General features: G+C 41.0%; 1 non-coding gene across 1 annotated transcript; it reads left to right on the top strand.

Annotated features, from left to right (window-relative positions):
• Window positions 1-1,648: 1,648 nt before the first annotated feature.
• TRNAY-GUA lies at window positions 1,649-1,720 on the top strand. The gene has a single exon. It is a non-coding gene; the product is annotated as a tRNA-Tyr (tRNA).
• Window positions 1,721-20,081: the final 18,361 nt, after the last annotated feature.

Raw genomic sequence — 20,081 nt, 5'->3', positions numbered from 1 at the left:
TGATTGTTATTGTGGTTAGGAGAATCTATACATGTGTTAAAACTCTTAGAACTGTATACCATGAAAATGTCAATTTTACTGTATATTAATTATTTTAAAAAATTTGTCATTATCTTACATATTTAAAAAAAATACTGCTGAAAGCTTTGGATCAGACTTTCATTTGAATTTTGCAATAGGGAATTCCTTGGCGGTCCAGTGGTTGGCACTCTGCGCTCTCACTGCCAAGGACCTGAAACAGGAATTCAGATCCCTCAAGCCACTGGGTGAGACAAAAAAAAAAAAATTGGGCAATTGGGCAAGTTAAGTTCCAGTTATCCAATCTATAAAATAGTACTGATAATATCCATCTAATGATGATGTATGCAAAACTTAGCACATTGCATAGCACTGAGTAAATAGCATCACTTATTTTAATCTTTTTTTTTTAATTTTGGAAATACAATCTGTAAGGAAATTTAGAATAAGAAAAAGAGCTTAATGGATATTTCTAATGGAAACTGAATTGTCTAGAACACACCCTTTGCTTTATCATTTCTAACCTTTTGCTGACTTTGAGCTATTTCATAACTCTGAATTTGTAGATATTTGATAGTAATACAAAATAATTTTTATAGTGTCATACAAATAAATTCCTTGGTGGAACTGTGGTGTGGTGGTTTAAACTGACTTTCCCCACATTGCTGAACCACCCTGCCCCGCCACCCTACCCATTTTTCCTAGTGAAAAATTCCCATTTTGCGTCCTTTTTGTAAATTAACTTCAACATTCCTTTATTCCATATGAAATGGTGGTTCTTTTGATTTCTTCTTTTAACCAGTTATAATGTATTTCCAGTTTCATCACTGAATAATGAGTTAAGTAAAATCTTTAACATATGCTTATTTTATATCTGCATGAGAGGCATGATTTTACCTCTTGGAGGGAAATCTACCCTTTAACAATTTTATAGCTGGAAAATGCTCAGCGGCAATGGGAAATTGTAACAAAAATCACTAAACACAGCATTCTAGATACTAAGTTGTTTTGGCTGTTTTGAATTATCTGAAATTTTAGTGTCTTTTAAATCAATAGTCCTGATGATCATATAAAGTTTTTGTTACTCTTGTTAATAGTGCTTTGAACAGACTAGGTCCTTAATTAATATTTGCTAAATGCATCAATCAAATTATTATTTTATCTGAGATTGCACAATTGGATGGAAAAACAGACTTAATTTTTGTCCTCACAGGTTGAGGCAAAAGTCCACAGAACTCATTATTACTTATTTATAGTTGTTTCAAATTATATGGCTAGAGGGGCTAGATTATACCAGATAGCTCCCAAACCTTAGTGGTTTAGCATAAGGAAAGTTGATTTTTCCCTAATCATTGCAATGAGGGGGGCTTTTAATGATTGTGACTCAAGGACTTAGGTTCTGGAGACTCTGCTGTGTGCTGTGCTGAGTTGCTTCAGTTGTATCCACCTCTGCAACGCTATGGGCCGCAGTCTGCCAGGCTTCTCTGTCCAAGGGATTCTCCAGGCAAGAATACTGGAGTGGGTTACCCTGCCCTCCTCCAGGGGATCTTCCTGACCCAGGCATTGGCAGGCAGGTTCTTTGCCACTAGCACCACCTGGGAAGCAGTGGAGATTCTATTTAACACTTACTTCCCTGGTGGCTCAGACGGTAAAGCATCTGCCTGTAATGCAGGTGACCCAGGTTTGATCCCTGGGTTGGGAAGATCCCCTGGAGAAGGAAATGGCAACCCACTCCAGTATTCTTCCCTGGAGAATTCCGTGGATTGAGGAGCCTGGTAGGCTACAGTCCATGGGGTCACAAAAATTCGGACACGACTGAGCGACTTCGCTTTGCTTTGCTTTTTGCTCTATAAGCACTGCAGCAGCAGGATGGGAATCTGAGACATACACCTGGGCTTTTAAAGTTTTCCCTGGGAAATGATGGGGCTTCCCTCATAGGTCAGTTGGTAAAGAATCCACAGTGCAGGAGACCCTAGTTCAATTCCTGGGTCGGTAAGATCTGCTGGAGAAGGGATAAGCTAGCCATTCCAGTACTCTTGGGCTTCCCTTGTAGCTCAGCTGGTAAAGAATCCACCTGCAATGTGGGAGACCTGGGTTCAATCCCTGGGTTGGGAAGATCCCCTGGAGAAGGAAAAGGCTACCCACTCCAGTATTCTGGCCTGGAGAATTCCATGGACTGTATAGGTCACAAAGAGTCAGACACTTTGTGACTGAGCGACCTTCACTTCACTTCACACTTCACTGGGAAATGATATGTTACCTCTCACATTCCGCTAGCCAAAGCAAGTCTCACAGTCTCACCTTACTTTGAAAGGGGCAGGGAAGCACAGCCCCTGCCTTGTGCCAGGAGGAAAGAAAGACCAAAATGGCATTAATGAATCCCACATCAATATGCTCAGAGATAAAATAAGCACAAAAGGATGAGGTGCCCCACAGGAGACTTCTGATCATTGTTAATATAAACTGTAGAGATGTTAGAAATGTACTTGGCACCTTCTCCTCTCACGAAAACATTTCCATGCCATGGCCCCACAAAATATCATCCTTTGTGATTGTTTTTGTTGTTGTTAGAGTTTCAGAGAGAAAAGAAAACTTTCCTTTTTATTATCACCACCAGAAAATCACTGAGGTCCCTGGCAGAGGTGAAGAGAAGCTGGGGGCATTCATTTAAGAAAAGGAATAATTTGAATATCCAAGGGAAAACATAAAAATAATCAAAATAAAATGTCAAGTGAAGAAGCAAAATAAGAGTGAAAAAAGTTTTTATCAGGTAAAAGAATATTTTTCAAAAAGCAGATCAAGAGTCAGATAAAGTGCTTACCTGATAATCTACAGCCAGGGTGGGTGCAGAGCCCTGGTTGATTTTTGTATACTCTTGGTGAAGAAAAGAGTGGTTATGCCCTGGCACAGTTTTAGAACAGGAAGAATGAAGGTTTTAAATCACTGTTTTATTGAAGGAAAAAAAGTAGCCTGCACCAGAGGACTCAAAAAACCCAGGAAGTAAAGTGTAGCCAACGACTGCCCGGGGGCACGGGGTGGGGGGGATCTGTACTTGGATCCAGACCAAGTCTGTTTCAAGTTTATTTGATTGAGAATTTCACTTTGAAAAGAGTACTTCATGGGGACCTTTGGGAGCTGTCAAACTCTGCCTGGAGGCAGAAGATTAACGGCTCTGTGGACCAGCAGGGAGAAGCCCAGTAAATCAGAAGCCCCTTGTCTATGGGCCTGTGGCTTACAGGTGGCAATGTAACAGGCTGTGCCTCTCTGCGGGGGCCTCAGGGACTTCACAGTTAATGGGTCAGAACTAGCCGTGTGGATGGAGGAGAGCCTCTGAATATGTTCTCCAAACTGCTGATTGAAAAATGGGCTTGAAAGAGCCTCCGAAAGAATTACCTATCTTCTGGAAGGATCCCCGGGAAGCTGGTAACAGTGGTGTCCTCTGGGTAAGGGACCAGCCTTTTGTGTCTTATGAGGGGGGCGGTCAAGTGTAGCGGTTAAGAGGGTGACCCTGGAAACTTTGGCCTGTCCTTTAGTAGTTGTATGGGTTTTCAACCTTAAAGGGTCTCAGCTGTAAAATGGGGATTATAATAAGGATTAAATGAGTTAATTATTCAAAAAGCGGGACAATGAACATAGTGCTATGCAACTTTTGGCTTTTCCCATGTATTTGCATATATTTACCTATTGAAAAAATTATTTTATTCTATTTTATTTTATTGAAGTATAGTTGATTTCCAAGGCTTTCCAGGTGGCGGTAGTGGTAAAAAATGGTAGTGGTAAAGAATCCGTTTGCCAGCACAGGAGAGGCAAGAGACATGGGTTCAATCCCTGGGCCAGAAAGATTCCCCTGTAGGACAGCATGGCAGTGCACTCCAGTATTCTTGCCTGGGCAAGAAGAGTCTGGCAGGCTATATAGTGCATGGGGTCACGAAGAGTCAGACACAACTGAGCATGCACACAAGCTGATTTGCAATGTTGTGCCATGAAAAAAAAAAATTTTATGTTTTCATAAAGCATTAGAAATATTTCTATAGAGCAAATAATTGTCTCATAATATGCTTTCTTGGATTTTATATTTGTAAGTGAAATTTTCTTACAGTTAGACACAACTATAATTCTCTTTCCTCCGCCCATCTCCCTTCTTTGCATTTCTTTTCCATGATCTGGTCCTGCATTTGGCTATGTGGTAGCCTGGAAGTGTGAGGGGTCATTTCTATCAGTGGCCCCCATATCCCAGTTCTCTGGTGATCACCTAAATATTTGCTTCCCAGAGAGCTTTTCAATAGCAAGGAAAGGAAATAATATTTACCACTCCTGCACCTCATACAGTCCCCAAAGAGGGGTGATGCTCTCTTCCTGCATTTTATTTGGCAGTTATGAAGGCAAGGGTATGTCTTCTCAAATAGATGTTTAAAGGCATGGATGTTCAGAGAGAATTACCATCCTCCAGTTTTGTTTTGTTTTTTTAAATTTCAAATATACACAAAGGTAGACGGAATAGTGGAACAAACCCTCATGTATCCAGCACCCAGGTTTAACAATGTTAACTCTGCCATATCTGCTCCTTTTTTCTCTTAGTTGTTTTAAGCAAAATTGTAGAGCATGACTTTGTTTTCCCTTTTTTTCCCTCCTTTGTAAATACAGCTTTATTTATACAGTTGGATGGCATCACCGACCCAATGGACATGAGTTTGGGTGAACTCCAGGAGTTGGTGATGGACAGGGAGGCCTGGCATGCTGCAGTCCATGGGGTCACAGAGTTGAACACAACTGAGCAACTGAACTGAACTGAAGTCATGCCATACAATTCACCCATTTAGAGGGCACAATTCAATGTTTTTAGTATATTCACAGATATGTGTAGCCCATTACCATAATCAATTTTAAAACGTTTTTATCATTCCAAAAGATAAACTTGAATCCTTAAGCTGTTAACCCCACTTCCTTCTACATCCCCAGCCCTAGGCAACCACTAATCTACTTTCTGTCTTTTTTAATACATTTGCCTATTCTACACGTTTTACATAAGAGGAATCATACAATATGTAGCCTTTTGTGATTGGTGTCTTTCATTTAGCATATATTCAAGGTTCATCCATGTTGTGGCATGAGTCAATACTTTATGTCTGGATAATATCCCATCATGTAGATATTCCATATTTTATTTATCCGTTCATCATAATTGACAGACTTTTAGGCTGTTCCTATTTTTTTAACTAGTATGAGTAAGGCTGCTATGAATATTGGTCTATAAGTAACCTGGCATTTTATCTCTAATTTTTTAATATTCATATCTAAGAGATAACGGCATTTTCCCACAATCTCATCCAAATTAGAAATCCTCTAATGACCTAATCATGGCATCTGGTCCCATCACTTCATGGGAAATAGATGGGGAAACAGTGGAAACAGTGTCAGACTTTATTTTGGGGGGCTCCAAAATCACTGCAGATGGTGATTGCAGCCATGAAATTAAAAGACGCTTACTCCTTGGATGGAAAGTTATGACCAACCTAGATAGCATATTCAAAAGCAGAGACATTACTTTGCCAACAAAGGTCCGTCTAGTCAAGGCTATAGTTTTTCCAGTAGTCATGTATGGATGTGAGAGTTGGACTGTGAAGAAAGCTGAGCACCGAAGAATTGATGCTTTTGAACTGTGGTGTTGGAGAAGACTCTTGAGAGTCCCTTGGACTGCAAGGAGATCCAACCAGTCCATTCTGAAGGAGATCAGCCCTGGGATTTCTTTGGAAGGAATGATGCTAAAGCTGAAACTCCAGTACTATGGCCACCTCATGCGAAGAGTTGACTCATTGGAAAAAAACTCTGATGCTAGGAGGGATTGGGGGCAGGAGGAGAAGGGGACGACAGAGGATGAGATGGCTGGATGGCATCACCGACTCAAGGGACTTGAGTTTGAGTGAACTCTGGGAGTTGGTGATGGACAGGGAGGCCTGGCGTGCTGTGATTCATGGGGTTGCAAAGAGTCGGACACGACTGAGCGACTGAACTGAACTGAACTGAATGACCTAATCAAGATACAAATTTCACTAATTTTTCTCAAAATCTCCTGTTATGGTTTATTTGTTCCAATCAAGACCCAATCAATACAATGTTTCAATATACTATATTTGGTTGTCATGTCACTTCTAAGTAGAAGAGTGTTATTGGGAGGCAGTCCTAAGATGGTGGAGGAATAGGACAGGGAGACCACTTTCTCCCCCACAAATTCATCAAAAGAACATTTGAATGCTGAGTAAATTCCACAAAACAACTTCTGAATGCCAGCAGAAGACATCACGCACCCAGAAAAGCAGCCCATTGTCTTTGAAAGGAGGTAGGAAAAAATATAAAAGATAAAAAGAGAGACAAAAGAGGTAGGGACGGAGATCCGCCCAGGGAAGGGAGTCTTTACAAAGAGAGAAGTTTCCAAACACCAGGAAACACTCTCACTGGTGAGTCTGTGGCAAGCCTTGGAACCTCAGAGGGCAACATAACCGGGAGGAAAAATAAATAAATAATTAAAATCCACAGATTACATGCCCAACGGTAACTCCCAGCGGAGAAGCAGCACAGACACCTGCATCCGCCACTAGCAAGCAGGGGCTGGGCAGGGAGGTGCAGGCTGCATTGCTTAGAGTAAGGACTGGGCCTGAATGCCCCAAGGGCAATCTGAGGGAACTAACTTGAGATAGCAAACCAGACCGGGATAGCTACCCTGAGAAAAGCCCTAACGTAAGACACTGCCAGGCCCGCTCACAGAACAAAGGACTGAGCAGAGCTAGCCGGCTGCGGACCAGCCCATCCCCCGTCAGAGACAGGCAGACGAGGGCAGCCAGAGCTGGAAGAGGGCAATAATGGCCCCAGAGAGGCATCATCTACAAAACTGCAAGCAGGCTTTGTTGCTAACCAAGACTTCTTGGGATTCTGGACGGTTGACATCCGCCTGAGAAGGTGCACCGGTTGTACACCCAGAAAACTGAGTGGCAGGGACGGGAGAGGTGATAAGTTGCAGCTACCGTGCTCGCCAAACACCTGGTCACCTGAGCTGCTCGGACCTGCTTTTGCTGCTGCTGCTAAGTTGCTTCAGTCGTGTCTGACCCTGTGCAACCCCAGAGACGGCAGCCCACCAGGCTCCCCCATCCCTGGGATTCTCCAGGCAAGAGTACTGGAGTGGGGTGCCATTGCCTTTTCCACTCAGACCTGGGAAGGGGACAAAATGCAGGCCCAACCGAGTCTGCGCCTCTGAGGACTACCCGAGTGCCTGAACCTGAGCAGCTTAGACCTGGGAGGTGCATGCAGCCCAGGGCCAGCCTCAGATGGTTCCTGGCGGAACAACATAAAGCCTAAGCAGTGTAGACTGGGAAAGCACACACACTGTGAGCGGGGTCAAACCCTGTGCAGCCGAGACACTGGGAGCACTCCCCACAGATGCCAGTGTTATTTGTTTGCAGTGTTCCTCCCTCCCCACAGCACAACTGAACAAGTGAGCCTAAAAAAATGTCCACCACCACCCCCGTGTGTCAGGGTGGAAATTAGACACTGAAGAGACCAGCAAACAGAAGAAGCGAAAACAGAGGGAACTGCTTTGGAAGTGATGGGAGCAATAGATTAAAACCCTGTAGTTAGCAACAACTACATAGGAAGGGGCCTATAGATCTTGAGAAGTATAAGCCAGATCAAGGAACTATCTGAAAGTGAAGTATAGATGGAGAAGTCTTGAGGCTACTGTAAGAATAAGACTGAAAACCAGTTGCAGGAGGCTTAAGTCCAAATCCTGAGAACACCAGAGAACTCCTGATTCCAGGGAACATTAATGGATAGAAGCTCATCAAACGCCTCTATACCTACACTGAAACCAAGCACCACCCAAGGGCCAACAAGTTCCAGAGCAAGACATACCACGCAAATTCTCCAGCAACACAGGAACATAGCCCTGAGCTTCAATATACAGACTGCCCAAAGTCACTCCAAACACATTGACATCTCATAACTCATTACTGGACACTTCATTACACTTCCAGAGAGAAGAAATCCAGCTCCACCCACCAGAACACCGACACAAGCTTCTCTAATCAGGAAACATTGACAAGCTACCCGTCCAACCCCACCCACAGTGAGGAAACTCCACAATAAAGAGAACGCCACAAACTGCCAGAATACAGAAAGGCCACCCCAAACACAGCAATATAAACAAGAGGAAGAGGCAGAGAAGTACCCAGAAGGTAAAGGAACAGGATAAATGCCCATCAAACCAAACAAAAGAGGAAGAAATAGGGAATCTACCTGATAAAGAATTCCAAATAATGATAGTGAAAATGATCCAAAATCTTGAAAACAAAATGGAGTTACAGATAAGTAGCCCGGAGACAAGGATTTTTGAGAAGATGCAAGAAAGGTTTAATGAGGATCTAGAAGAAATAAAAAAGAGTCAATATGTAATGAATAATGCAATAAATGAGATCAAAAACACTCTGGAGGGAACCAACAGTAGAATAACGGAGGCAGAAGATAGGATAAGTGAGGTTTATGATCGAATGGTAGAAATAAATGAAACAGAGAGGAAAAATGAAAAACAAATTAAAAGAATTGAGGACAACATCAGAGACCTCTGGGACAATGTTAAACACCCCAACATTCGAATCATAGGAGTCCCAGAAGGAGAAGATTAAAAAAAGACCATGAGAAAATACTTGAGGAGATAATAGTTGAAAACTTCCCTAAAATGGGGAAGGAAATACTCACCCAGTCCAAGAAACCCAGAGAGTCCCAAACAGGATAAACCCAAGGCAAAACACCTGAAGACACATATTAATCAAATTAACAAAGATCAAACACAAAGAACAAATACTAAAAGCAGCAAGGGAAAAACAACAAATAACACACAAGGGGATTCCCATAAGGATAACAGCTGATCTTTCAATAGAAACTCTTCAGGCCAGAAGGGAATGGCAGGACATACTTAAAGTGATGAAAGAAAATAACCTACAGCCCAGATTACTGTACCCAGCAAGGATCTCATTCAAATATGAAGGAGAAATCAAAAGCTTTACAGACAAGCAAAAGCTGAGAGAATTCAGCACCACCAAACCAGCACTCCAACAAATGCAAAAGGATCTTCTCTAGACAGGAAACACAGAAAGGGTGTATAAACTCAAACCCAAAACAATAAAGTAAATGGCAACAGGATCATACTTATCAATAATTACCTTAAATGTAAATGGGTTGAATGTCCCAACCAAAAGACAAAGACTGGCTGAACGGATACAAAAACAAGACCCCTATATATGTTGTCTACAAGAGACTCACCTCAAAACAAGAGACCTATACAGACTGAAAGTGAAGGGCTGGAAAAAGATATTCCATGCAAATAGAGACCAAAAGAAAGCAGGAGTAGCAATACTGAAATCAGATAAAATAGACTTTAAAACAAAGGCTGTGAAAAGAGACAAAGAAGGACACTACATAATGATCAAAGGATCAATCAAAGAAGAAGATATAACAATTATATATATATGCACCCAATGTAGGAGCACTGCAATAAGTAAGACAAATGCTAACAAGTATGAAAGGGGAAATTAACAATAACACAATAATAGTGGGAGACTTTAATACCCCACTCACACCTATGGATAGATCAACTAAACAGAAAATTAACAAGGAAACACAAACTTTAAATGATACAATAGACCAGTTAGACCTAATTGATATCTATAGGACATTCCACCCCAAAACAATGAATTTCAGCTTTTTCTCAAGTGCACACGGAATCTTCTCCGGGATAGATCACATCCTGAGCCATAAATCTAGCCTTGGTAAATTCAAAAAAATTGAAATCATTCCAATCATCTTTTCTGACCACAATGCAGTAAGATTAGATCTCAATTACAGGAGAAAAACTATTTAAAATTCCAACATGTGGAGGCTGAACAGCACGCTGCTGAATAACCAACAAATCACAGAAGAAATCAAAAAAGAAATCAAAATATGCATAGAAATGAATGAAAATGAAAACACAACAACCAAAACCTGTGGGACACTGTAAAAGCAGTGCTAAGGGGAAGGTTCATAGCAATACAGGCATACCTCAAGAAACAAGAAAAAAGTCAAATAAATAACCTAACTCTACACCTAAAGCAACTAGAGAAGGAAGAAATGAAGAACCCCAGGGCTAGAAGGAAAGAAATCTTAAAAATTAGAGCAGAAATAAATGCAAAAGAAACAAAAGAGACCATAGCAAAAATCAACAAAGCCAAAAGCTGGTTCTTTGAGAGGATAAATAAAATTGACAAACCATTAGCCAGACTCATCAAGAAAAAAAGGGAGAAAAATCAAATCAATAAAATTAGAAATGAAAATGGAGAAATCACAACAGACAACACAGAAATACAAAGGATCATAAGAGACTACTATCAGCAATTATATGCCAATAAAATGGACAACATGGAAGAAATGGACAAATTCTTAGAAAAGTACAACTTTCCAAAACTGGACCAGGAAGGAATTAGAAAATCTTAACAGACCCATCACAAGCACGGAAATTGAAACTGTAATCAGAAGTCTTCCAGCAAACAAAAGCCCAGGTCCAGACGCTTCACAGCTGAATTTTACCAAAAATTTAGAGAAGAGCTAACACCTATCCTACTCAAACTCTTCCAGAAAATTGCAGAGGAAGGTAAACTTCCAAACTCATTCTATGAGGCCACCATCACCCTAATACCCAAACCTGACAAAGATGCCACAAAAAAAGAAAACTACAGGCCAATATCACTAATGAACATAGATGCAAAAATCCTTAACAAAATTCTAGCAATCAGAATCCAACAACACATTAAAAAGATCATACATCATGACCAAGTGGGCTTTATCCCAGAGATGCAAGGCTTCTTCAATATCTGCAAATCAATCAATGTAATACACCACATTAACAAATTGAAAAATAAAAGCCATATTATTATCTCAATAGATGCAGAGAAAGCCTTTGACAAAATTCAACATCAATTTATGATAAAAACCCTCCAGAAAGCAAGACTAGAAGGGACATACCTCAATATAATAAGAGCTATATATGACAAACCCACAGCAAACATTATCCTCAATGGTGAAAAATTGAAAGCATTTCCCCTAAAGTCAGGAACAAGACAAGGGTGCCCACTCTCACCACTACTATTAAACATAGTTTTGGAAGTTTTGGCCACAGCAATCAGAGCAGAAAAAGAAATAAAAGGAATCCAAATTGGAAAAGAAGAAGTAAAACTCTCACTGTTTGCAGATGACATGATCCTCTACATAGAAAACCCTAAAGACTCCACCAGAAAATTACTAGAGCTAATCAATGAATATAGTAAAGTTGCAGGATATAAAATCAACATACAGAAATCCATTGCATTCCCATACACTAATAATGAGAAAATAGAAAGAGAAATTAAGGAAACAATTTCATTCACCATTGCAAAGGAAAGAATAAAATACTTAGGAATATATCTACCTAAAGAAACTAAAGACCTATATATAGAAAACTATAAAACACTGGTGAAAGAAATCAAAGAGGACACTAACAGATGGAGAAATATACTGTGTTCATGGATCGGAAGAATCAATATAGTGAAAATGAGTATACTTCCCAAAGCAATCTATAGATTCAATGCAATCCTTATCAAGCTACCAATGGTATTTTTCACAGAGTTAGAACAAATAATCTCACAATCTGTATGGAAATACAAAAAACCTCAAATAGCCAAAGCAATCTTGAGAAAGAAGAATGGAACTGGAGGAATCAACCTGCCTGACTTCAGGCTCTACTACAAAGCCATAGTCATCAAGACAGTATGGTACTGGCACAAAGACAGAAATATAGATCAATGGAACAAAATAGAAAGCCCAGAGATAAATCCATGCACCTATGGACACCTTATCTTTGACAAAGGAGGCAAGAATATACAATGGATTAAAGACAATCTCTTTAACAAGTGGTGCTGGGAATACTGGTCAACCACTTGTAAAAGAATAAAACTAGAACACTTTCTAACACCATACACAAAAATAAACTCAAAATGGATTAAAGATCTAAACATAAGACCAGAAACTATAAAACTCCTAGAGGAGAACATAGGCAAAACACTCTCCGACATAGATCACAGCAGGATCCTCTATGACCCACCTCCCAGAATACTGGAAATAAAAGCAAAAATAAACAAATGGGACTTAATTAAAATTAAAAGCTTCTGCACAACAAAGGAAACTATAAGCAAGGTGAAAAGACAGCCTTCAGAATGGGAGAAAATAATAGCAAATGAAGCAACTGACAAAGAATTAATCTCAAAAATATACAAGCAACTCCTGCAGTTCAATTCCAGAAAAATAAACGACCCAATCAAAAAATGGGCCAAAGAACTAAACAGACATTTCTCCAAAGAAGACATATAGATGGCTAACAAACACATGAAATGATGCTCAACGTCACTCATTATCAGAGAAATGCAAATCAAAACCACAATGAGGTACCATGTCACACCAGTCAGAATGGCTGCTATCCAAAAGTCTACAAGCAATAAATGCTGGAGAGGGTGTGGAGAAAAGGGAACCCTTTTACACTATTGGTGGGAATGCAAACTAGTACAGTCACTATAGAGAACAGTGTGGAGATTCCTTAAAAAACTGGAAATAGAACTGCCATATGACTCAGCAATCCCACTTCTGGGCATGCACACCGAGGAAACCAGAATTGAAAGAGACACGTGTACCCCAATGTTCATCGCAGCACTGTTTATAATAGCCAGGACATGGAAGCAACCTAGATGTCCATCAGCAGATGAATGGATAAGAAAGCTGTGGTACATATACACAATGGAGTATTACTCAGCCACTAAAAAGAATACATTTGAATCAGTTCTAATGAGGTGGATGAAACTGGAGCCTATTATACAGAGTGAAGTAAGCCAGAAAGAAAAACACCAATACAGAATAATAATGTGTATATATGGAATTTAGAAAGATGGTAACAATAACCCTGTATGCGAGACAGCAAGAGAGACACAGATGTATAGAACAGTCTTTTGGACTCTTTGGGAGAGGGCGAGGGTGGGATAATTTGGGAGAATGGCATTGAAACATGTATATTATCATATGTGAAACGAATTGCCAGTCCAGGTTCGATGCATGATACAGGATGCTCAGGGCTGGTGCACAGGGATGACCCAGAGGGATGGGATGGGGAGGGAGGTGGGAGGGGGGTTCAGGATGGGGAACACATGTATACCCGTGGCGGATTCATGTCGATGTATGGCAAAACCAGTACAATATTGTAAAGTAATTAGCCTCCTATTAAAATAAATACATTTATATTTTTTTAAAAAAGAGTGCTGTTGTTATTCAGTTGCTCAGTCATGCCTGACTTATTGTGACCCCATGAACTGCAGCATGCCAGGCTTCCCTGTCCTTCACCATCTCCCAGAGCTTGTTCAAACTCATGTCCTTTGAGTCGGTGATGCCATCCAACCATCTTGTCCTCTGTCATCCCCTTCAATCTTTCCCAGCATCAGGGTCTTTTCTGATGAGTCAGCTCTTCACATCAGGTGGCCAAAGAAGAATGCTATACTTCCCCCTTTTTTCCTCGAGATTGACTTGTTGAAAAGTCACCATCCTCCTTTAGATCATCTTCTGACAGCCTATGAGAAAACAGCAGATAGGGTTTACACAAACCTCATTTCTAGCATGTTCATCACTCTTTTAATAATGATTTTGAAACTCAGTCCACTAAATAAGTGTAACTTTCTTTACCAATACAGAATTTTGAGCTCTGCCCTATTCTACCAAATGAATCTTAATCATGATCTAGATTGGGGTTTCATCTTTCCCCAGGGTGGCATCCAAGTTGCTGGGGGTTTATAGAATGTGGACATGTGTAGAGGGGTGGGTCTTGGGTGCCTCAGTACCATCTCTCATGGCATCCACTGAAGCATTCCCATGGCCTTCTGTCCACTCAGTCCATGCAGAGAAGTGCTAGATTATATTCCACTCAGCCTGAATCTTACCAAATCAAGTCTGACTGCTCACCACTCAAAATCAATACTCAAGAGGCCAATACTGGTAGAAAAGAAAGATGCTTTTAATCAGATTGCCAGCAATCTGGGGAGATGGTGGACTCAGTGTCTCCTCAAAACTATCTCTGAAGATTCTGCAGCCATGAAAATTTTTAAAGGGTAAAAAGGAAGAAATCTTAGTTAATCATTGAGATAGTGGGTCAGAGTCATCACCATCCCCAACTGTGTGTCGGCTTATGAGCAGCTTGTTGAAACTTATGAGTTTTCTTTAGATGCTATCTTATTCCCACAGTTTGTTCTTGCAATTACTGAAGAGGAATCCAGGGAAGAGATCTGGTAAACTGTTAATTATTTATTCTTCATTTCTATTTCTTTGATGTACAGAAAGAACCAACAGGTTAGGCAAGGTATTGTGTGATCAAAAGATTTGAAAGGCGTGCTAGAGCTGGAGATGAATAGAGCATGGTGTTAGAGGGGGGAGCTGGTTTTAGGTTAGTGGAAAGACAAAAGGGACCTCCTGCAGAGAAGTTTTCCTTCAAAAGAGCTTTTTCCTGTCGGAAACTGATTATAAAACAAGATCTCCTTAGGTCACCCGGCTTGGTCCTTGTCTATGATACTCGAGCATACAAGAAACTTTTTATGGCTCCAGTTCTCAGCTATGGGATTCAGCAGTCCATGGGGCCATTTTCGTCTGTCTTGACCTGTGCTATTTGGCAGTCTCAAGCCACAGGTGGCTGCTGAACATTTCACTGAAATATGGCTAATAAAAACTGAGGTGTGCTGTGACTATAAAGTACACATTAGACTTCAAAACCTTAGTACAGGGACTTCCCTGGAGGTTCAGTGGTGAAGACTCCATGGATCCAATGCAGAGGGCATAGGTTTGATCCCTGGTCAGGGAACTAAGATTCCACGTGCTGTGTGGCAGGGCCAAAACCCAAAAACTTTAGCACAGAAAAATGCAAAATATCTCATTAATAATTTCTCTATTGATTACATGTTGAAATGATAATATTTAGGCATATGAGGTTAAATAAAATAATGTATTAAAATTAATTTCACCAGTTTCTTTTTACATTCTTTAATGTGGCTACTTATTAGAACATATAATAAGACAGAAGGGTTAGTTACTTAGTTGTGTTTGACTCTTTGTGACCCCATGGACTGTAGCCCGCCAGGCTCCTCTGTCCTTGGGATTCTCCAGGCAAGAGTGGGCTGTTGTTGTGGCTGTTGTTCAATTGCTCAGTTGTGTCCGACTCTTTGTGACCCCATGGACTGCAGCATGCCAGGCTTTCCTGTCCTTCACCATCTTCCAGAGCTTACTCAAACTCATGTCCATTGAATCAGTGATGCCATCCAACCATCTGATCCTCTGTTGTCCCCTTCTCCTGCCTTCAATCTGTCCCAGCATCAGTCTTTTCTAATGAGTTGGCTCTTCGCATCAGGTGGCCAAAGTATTGGAGCTTCAGCTTCAGCATCAGTCCTTCCAATGAATATTCAGGACTGATTTCCTTTGACTGATTATATCTCCTTGCAGTCCAAGGGACTCTCAAGGGTCTTCTCCAGCACCACAGTTCATAAGCATCAATTCTTCAGCACTCAGCCTTCTTTATGGTCCAACTTTCACATCCATACATGACTACTGGAAAAGTGGATAGCCATTCCCTTCTCCAGGCAATCTTCCCGACCCAGAGATTGAGCCCAGGTCTCCTGCATTGTCAGGTGGATTCTTTACTGTCTGAGCCACCAGGGAAGCTGACTTACTAGAACACTCAAAATTACATATGTAGCTCAAATTACATTTCTATCGGACACTGTGCTGGTCTAAATTTTCCGTGAGGCCATTTCTTTCCCACTATGCCATTTCCTCTCCTTTGTCACATCAAGGTAGGGGAATTCTGGTGATTTACCTACTCCACAAACTAGTCTGGAATGGGATTCAGTAGGGTGGGAGGTAGCCTAGTCCCCTTTCATAGGAACACTCACGGCTATCTCACTTGTTTACTTTTCCTCAGCTTTCCTTTCTCCTTCACATGTAGTCAGGGAGTAGGTAATAGAGCTTTTCGGTCTGTCTTCCAAAACTGTTGTTTATACCCCACCTGAGTATTTGAAAGTCAAAAGCCAAGAATTTGACTCTGGTTCTACTATGTTATTCTTAGCCCGAGGCAATCTGTGCATAAAACACTCTCACTACTGCCAGAATGGGGTAGATGTTACAGAGAAGCAGGAAATACTGGGAATGAAAGCTGCATTAGTTGCTACAGCAAAGCCTCACCCATCATTCTAGAAACACGTGTTGTGCAGTGATTCTCTCAAATGCTGTGCTAGGGTTTGGGAACCCTGAGATGAAGGTGACCCAGGCTCTACTGTCAAAGAGGACAGGCCTAGTGAGTGCTTTAAGTGTATAAATCCATAGGTGCAGTGAAATTTTAGAGGCACTGCGGCTGAAATACCTCTTCAGGACACAATACGGCACAAGAAAAAGGCTGACTGGCTAATTCTCCTGCAGGGTCGGGGCACAGCAACCAGGAAACTCAAGCCAAAGCACTATGGGTACCAAACAGTTTGTTATGAACTCTTTGTGCCTCAGGAAAGTCCCTTTCTGAGCCTTGGTTTCCTCATCTAAGAATATTGTGGATGATTTCTTCTATCTCAAATCACTGCCACGAAGGAGAAAAGTTCATGCCGTAAACATACTAAATTCTTAGCATGGTTTGGCACTGGGTGGTAGGTAAGATTATGGGTGACTATTGTTTTGTTCTTAATGTTCTGTATTACCCAGTGTTTTTTTTTTAATAATAAACAAGTATTACTTTTATAATTGGTTCAAAAAAAGAACAATTTGATCTTAAATTTTGCCTTTGCTGCCAAACTTCTTGAACTAGTGATCTATACTGGCTCCCTCCTGCACTTCCTCCCCATTCTCTGAATCCAGCCATTGTAATCTGGCTTCCATTCCCTCATCCAAAGGTCTCCAGTGGCCTCCCACTTGCCAAGGCCAGTGACCTCTTTTCAACCCTTGTCCAACTTGATTCTGCCATATCATTAACACAGCTTCTTAAACTTTCTGAAAATCACTGTTTAAACTATGGAAATAATGTACCTGTACTACACACACACAGACACACACACACACACACAAGCCCATCATCTACAATGTTACCACCATAATACTACCAAAGTCATTTTGATGTATTTCCTGCTAGTCTTTTTAAGTATTTTTCACATCATTATAGCATGACTATAAATCCAGTTTTGAATTTACCACCTCTTTCTTGAAACTCTTCTTATTTCCATAAAACAATTATTTTTTGAGTTTTCAATAATTTACCCATTTTTAAAACTTATACTACTTTATGTAAAATTTCTAAAGTGCTTGTTAATGTGTAAATCCCTGGACCCTGCTCTGCTGCTGCTGCTGCTAAGTCACTTCAGTCATGTCCGGCTCTGTGCGACCCCACAGATGGCAGCCCACCAGGCTCCACCCTCCCTGGGATTCTCCAGGCAAGAACACTGGAGTGGGTTGCCATTTCCTTCTCCAATGGACCCTACTCTACCCCATCACAAATATTCTATTTCATTACTATCGGTTTGGGCCAAGAGCCTGTTTCCTGTTTTCTATTGCAAGAGGTCCAGAAATTCTGCTGAGAAACATTTCTACAGACTTACCCCTCCACAGCAACCAGCTAACCAACCAACTGAGGACCAAAAACAACTTTGGAAACCCAAACCAGTGCTTCCTAATCATGAGATTCCCTACGGGTTGGGTTTGAGTATCTGTCTATTTTTTAATCCCTTCTCATGATTTTTTAAAAAATATTTATTTGGCTGCAATTTTTGTTGAAGCATGTGAACTCTTAGTTGTGGCATATGGGATCTAGTTCCTTGACCAGGGATTGAACCCAGGCCTCCTGTATTGGGGAGCATGGAGTCTTAGCCACTGGACCACCAGGGAAGTCCCCCTTCTCTTGATTCTGATGAGCCATGACCTTAACTGAAACTACACTATTCTATTTGCATTTTTCACTTTCAAGTCCCAGGGCCTTTGTGCTGTTCCCTTTGCCTGGGTTTCCATTCCTTCTCACATTCATCCTTGAAGCACAGCTCAAATGTGGCCTCCTCTGTCAGATTTCACGGTTGCTGTTGTTGTTCAGTCACTCAGTTGTGTCTGACTCTTTGCTACTTCATGGACTGCAGCACACCAGGCTTCCCAGTCCTTCACCATCTTCTAGAGCTTGCCCAAACTTCTGTCCATTGATTTGATGATGCCATCCAACCAGAGGCTTTTCCATGTCCTCTTTCTTTCCCACTCACAAATTAGTCATTTAAGTGTCTATGACTTTAGGCTGGGCAATGAGCTACTTGAGAGCAAGTACAATACATGTATTTGCTACCTATTCCTGAGTAACAAATTTCCTCAAAACTTAATGTTTAAAACTCACAGACCTTACAACATCTGCAATTCAAGGATTCAGAACCAGCTTAGTTGGATGGCTCAGGCTTGAATCTCTCATGAAGTAGTCAAGGTGTTGGGTAGGGCTATAGTCACCTGAAGGTTTGACTGGGGCCGAAAAATGCACTTTCCAGATGGCAAACTTAAGTGGCCAGCAAATCAGTATCAGCTGTTGGCAGAGGGCCTCTGTTATTCTTTACATGGATCTTTTCATAGGGCTGCTTGGGCATCCTTACAACATGGTGGCTGCCTTTCTTCAGAGCAGGCATTCTGAGAGCAAGAATAAGACTACAATTTCTTTTATGACCTAGCCTTGAAGGTCATCCACCATCACTTCTATAGGGTTCTATTGATCACACAAGACAACCATAATACAGTGTAGAAAATTATGCATGGATATAAGTAAGGATCATTTGGGGTCATCTTTGAGGTTGGCTACCACAGAGAATATCTATTTTTTTCTTTTGTCTATCCAGCACTCTTTGTAGGAAACACATTTCATGTTATACAACCAGGTTGAACCTTCCTCATCTGAGGGTGAAGCATATAACCTAAGCCTGGCCAACTTGATATTCCATTGCTCTGGTCAGAGTGGTCAGTTAAATGGGCTTGTGACCAACTAGAGATAATCATAATCTTCCTTTACTTTTGATATACGGATTCTAAGGAAGAGAGGGTCTCTATTCTGCTATTTTGAGATCTAAGAATGATCTCAGCTGGAGTTTCTAAAGGCCATTTGTTCAGGTCAAATTGGAGGAAGCTATCTTTAGTAAGAAAAAATGAGGCCAACTCACAAAGAGAGGTAAAAACGAGTAGAGATGAATAGAGAAAAAAAGAGCCCTGATGAAATAATTTGCGCTCCCTTGATCCAGTCAAGCCTGAAATTAACACAGACTTTTTAGTTACATGGGTCAATATATTTCCTTTTTTATTTAAGCTAGTTTAAGTTGGATTCCTATCGCCTGCAACAAAAACAACTCCAACACATTAGCAGGGTCTATATCTTACTCCTCTTGAGTTTCCAACATTGGGTTCTAAGTACTCACCTCAAGTTGGATGAATTTATTGTTGTTGTTCCTGTTTGGTCACTAAGTCCTGTCTTGACTCTGCAATCCCATGGACTGCAGCATGCCAGGCTGCTCTGTTCTTCATTACCTCCTGGAGTTTGCTCAAATTCATGTCCATTGAGTCAGTGATGCTATCTAACCATCTTGTCTTTTGCCACCAGTCTTTTCCAATGAGCAAGCTCTTCACATCTGGTGGCCAAAGTATAGGAGCTTCAGCTTAAGTATCAGTACTTCCACTGAATATTCAGGGTTGATTTTCTGTAGGATTTACTGGTTTGATCTCCTTGTGGTCCAAGGGACTCTAAAGAATCTTCTCCAGGACCACAATTTGAAAGCATCAGTTCTTCAGTGCTCACCCTTTTTTATGGTTCAACTCTCACATCCATACATGACTACTGGAAAAACCACAGCTTTAACTATATGGACCTTTGTTGGCAAAGTGATGTCTCTGCTTCTTAATATGGTGTCTAGGTTTGTTGTAGCTTTCCTTCCAAGGAGCAA

Source organism: Bubalus bubalis, chromosome 2 (genome assembly GCF_019923935.1).
Source record: "Bubalus bubalis isolate 160015118507 breed Murrah chromosome 2, NDDB_SH_1, whole genome shotgun sequence".
Classification (NCBI taxonomy): Eukaryota; Metazoa; Chordata; class Mammalia; order Artiodactyla; family Bovidae; genus Bubalus; species Bubalus bubalis.
This window is presented reverse-complemented; position numbering and strand designations above follow the sequence as displayed.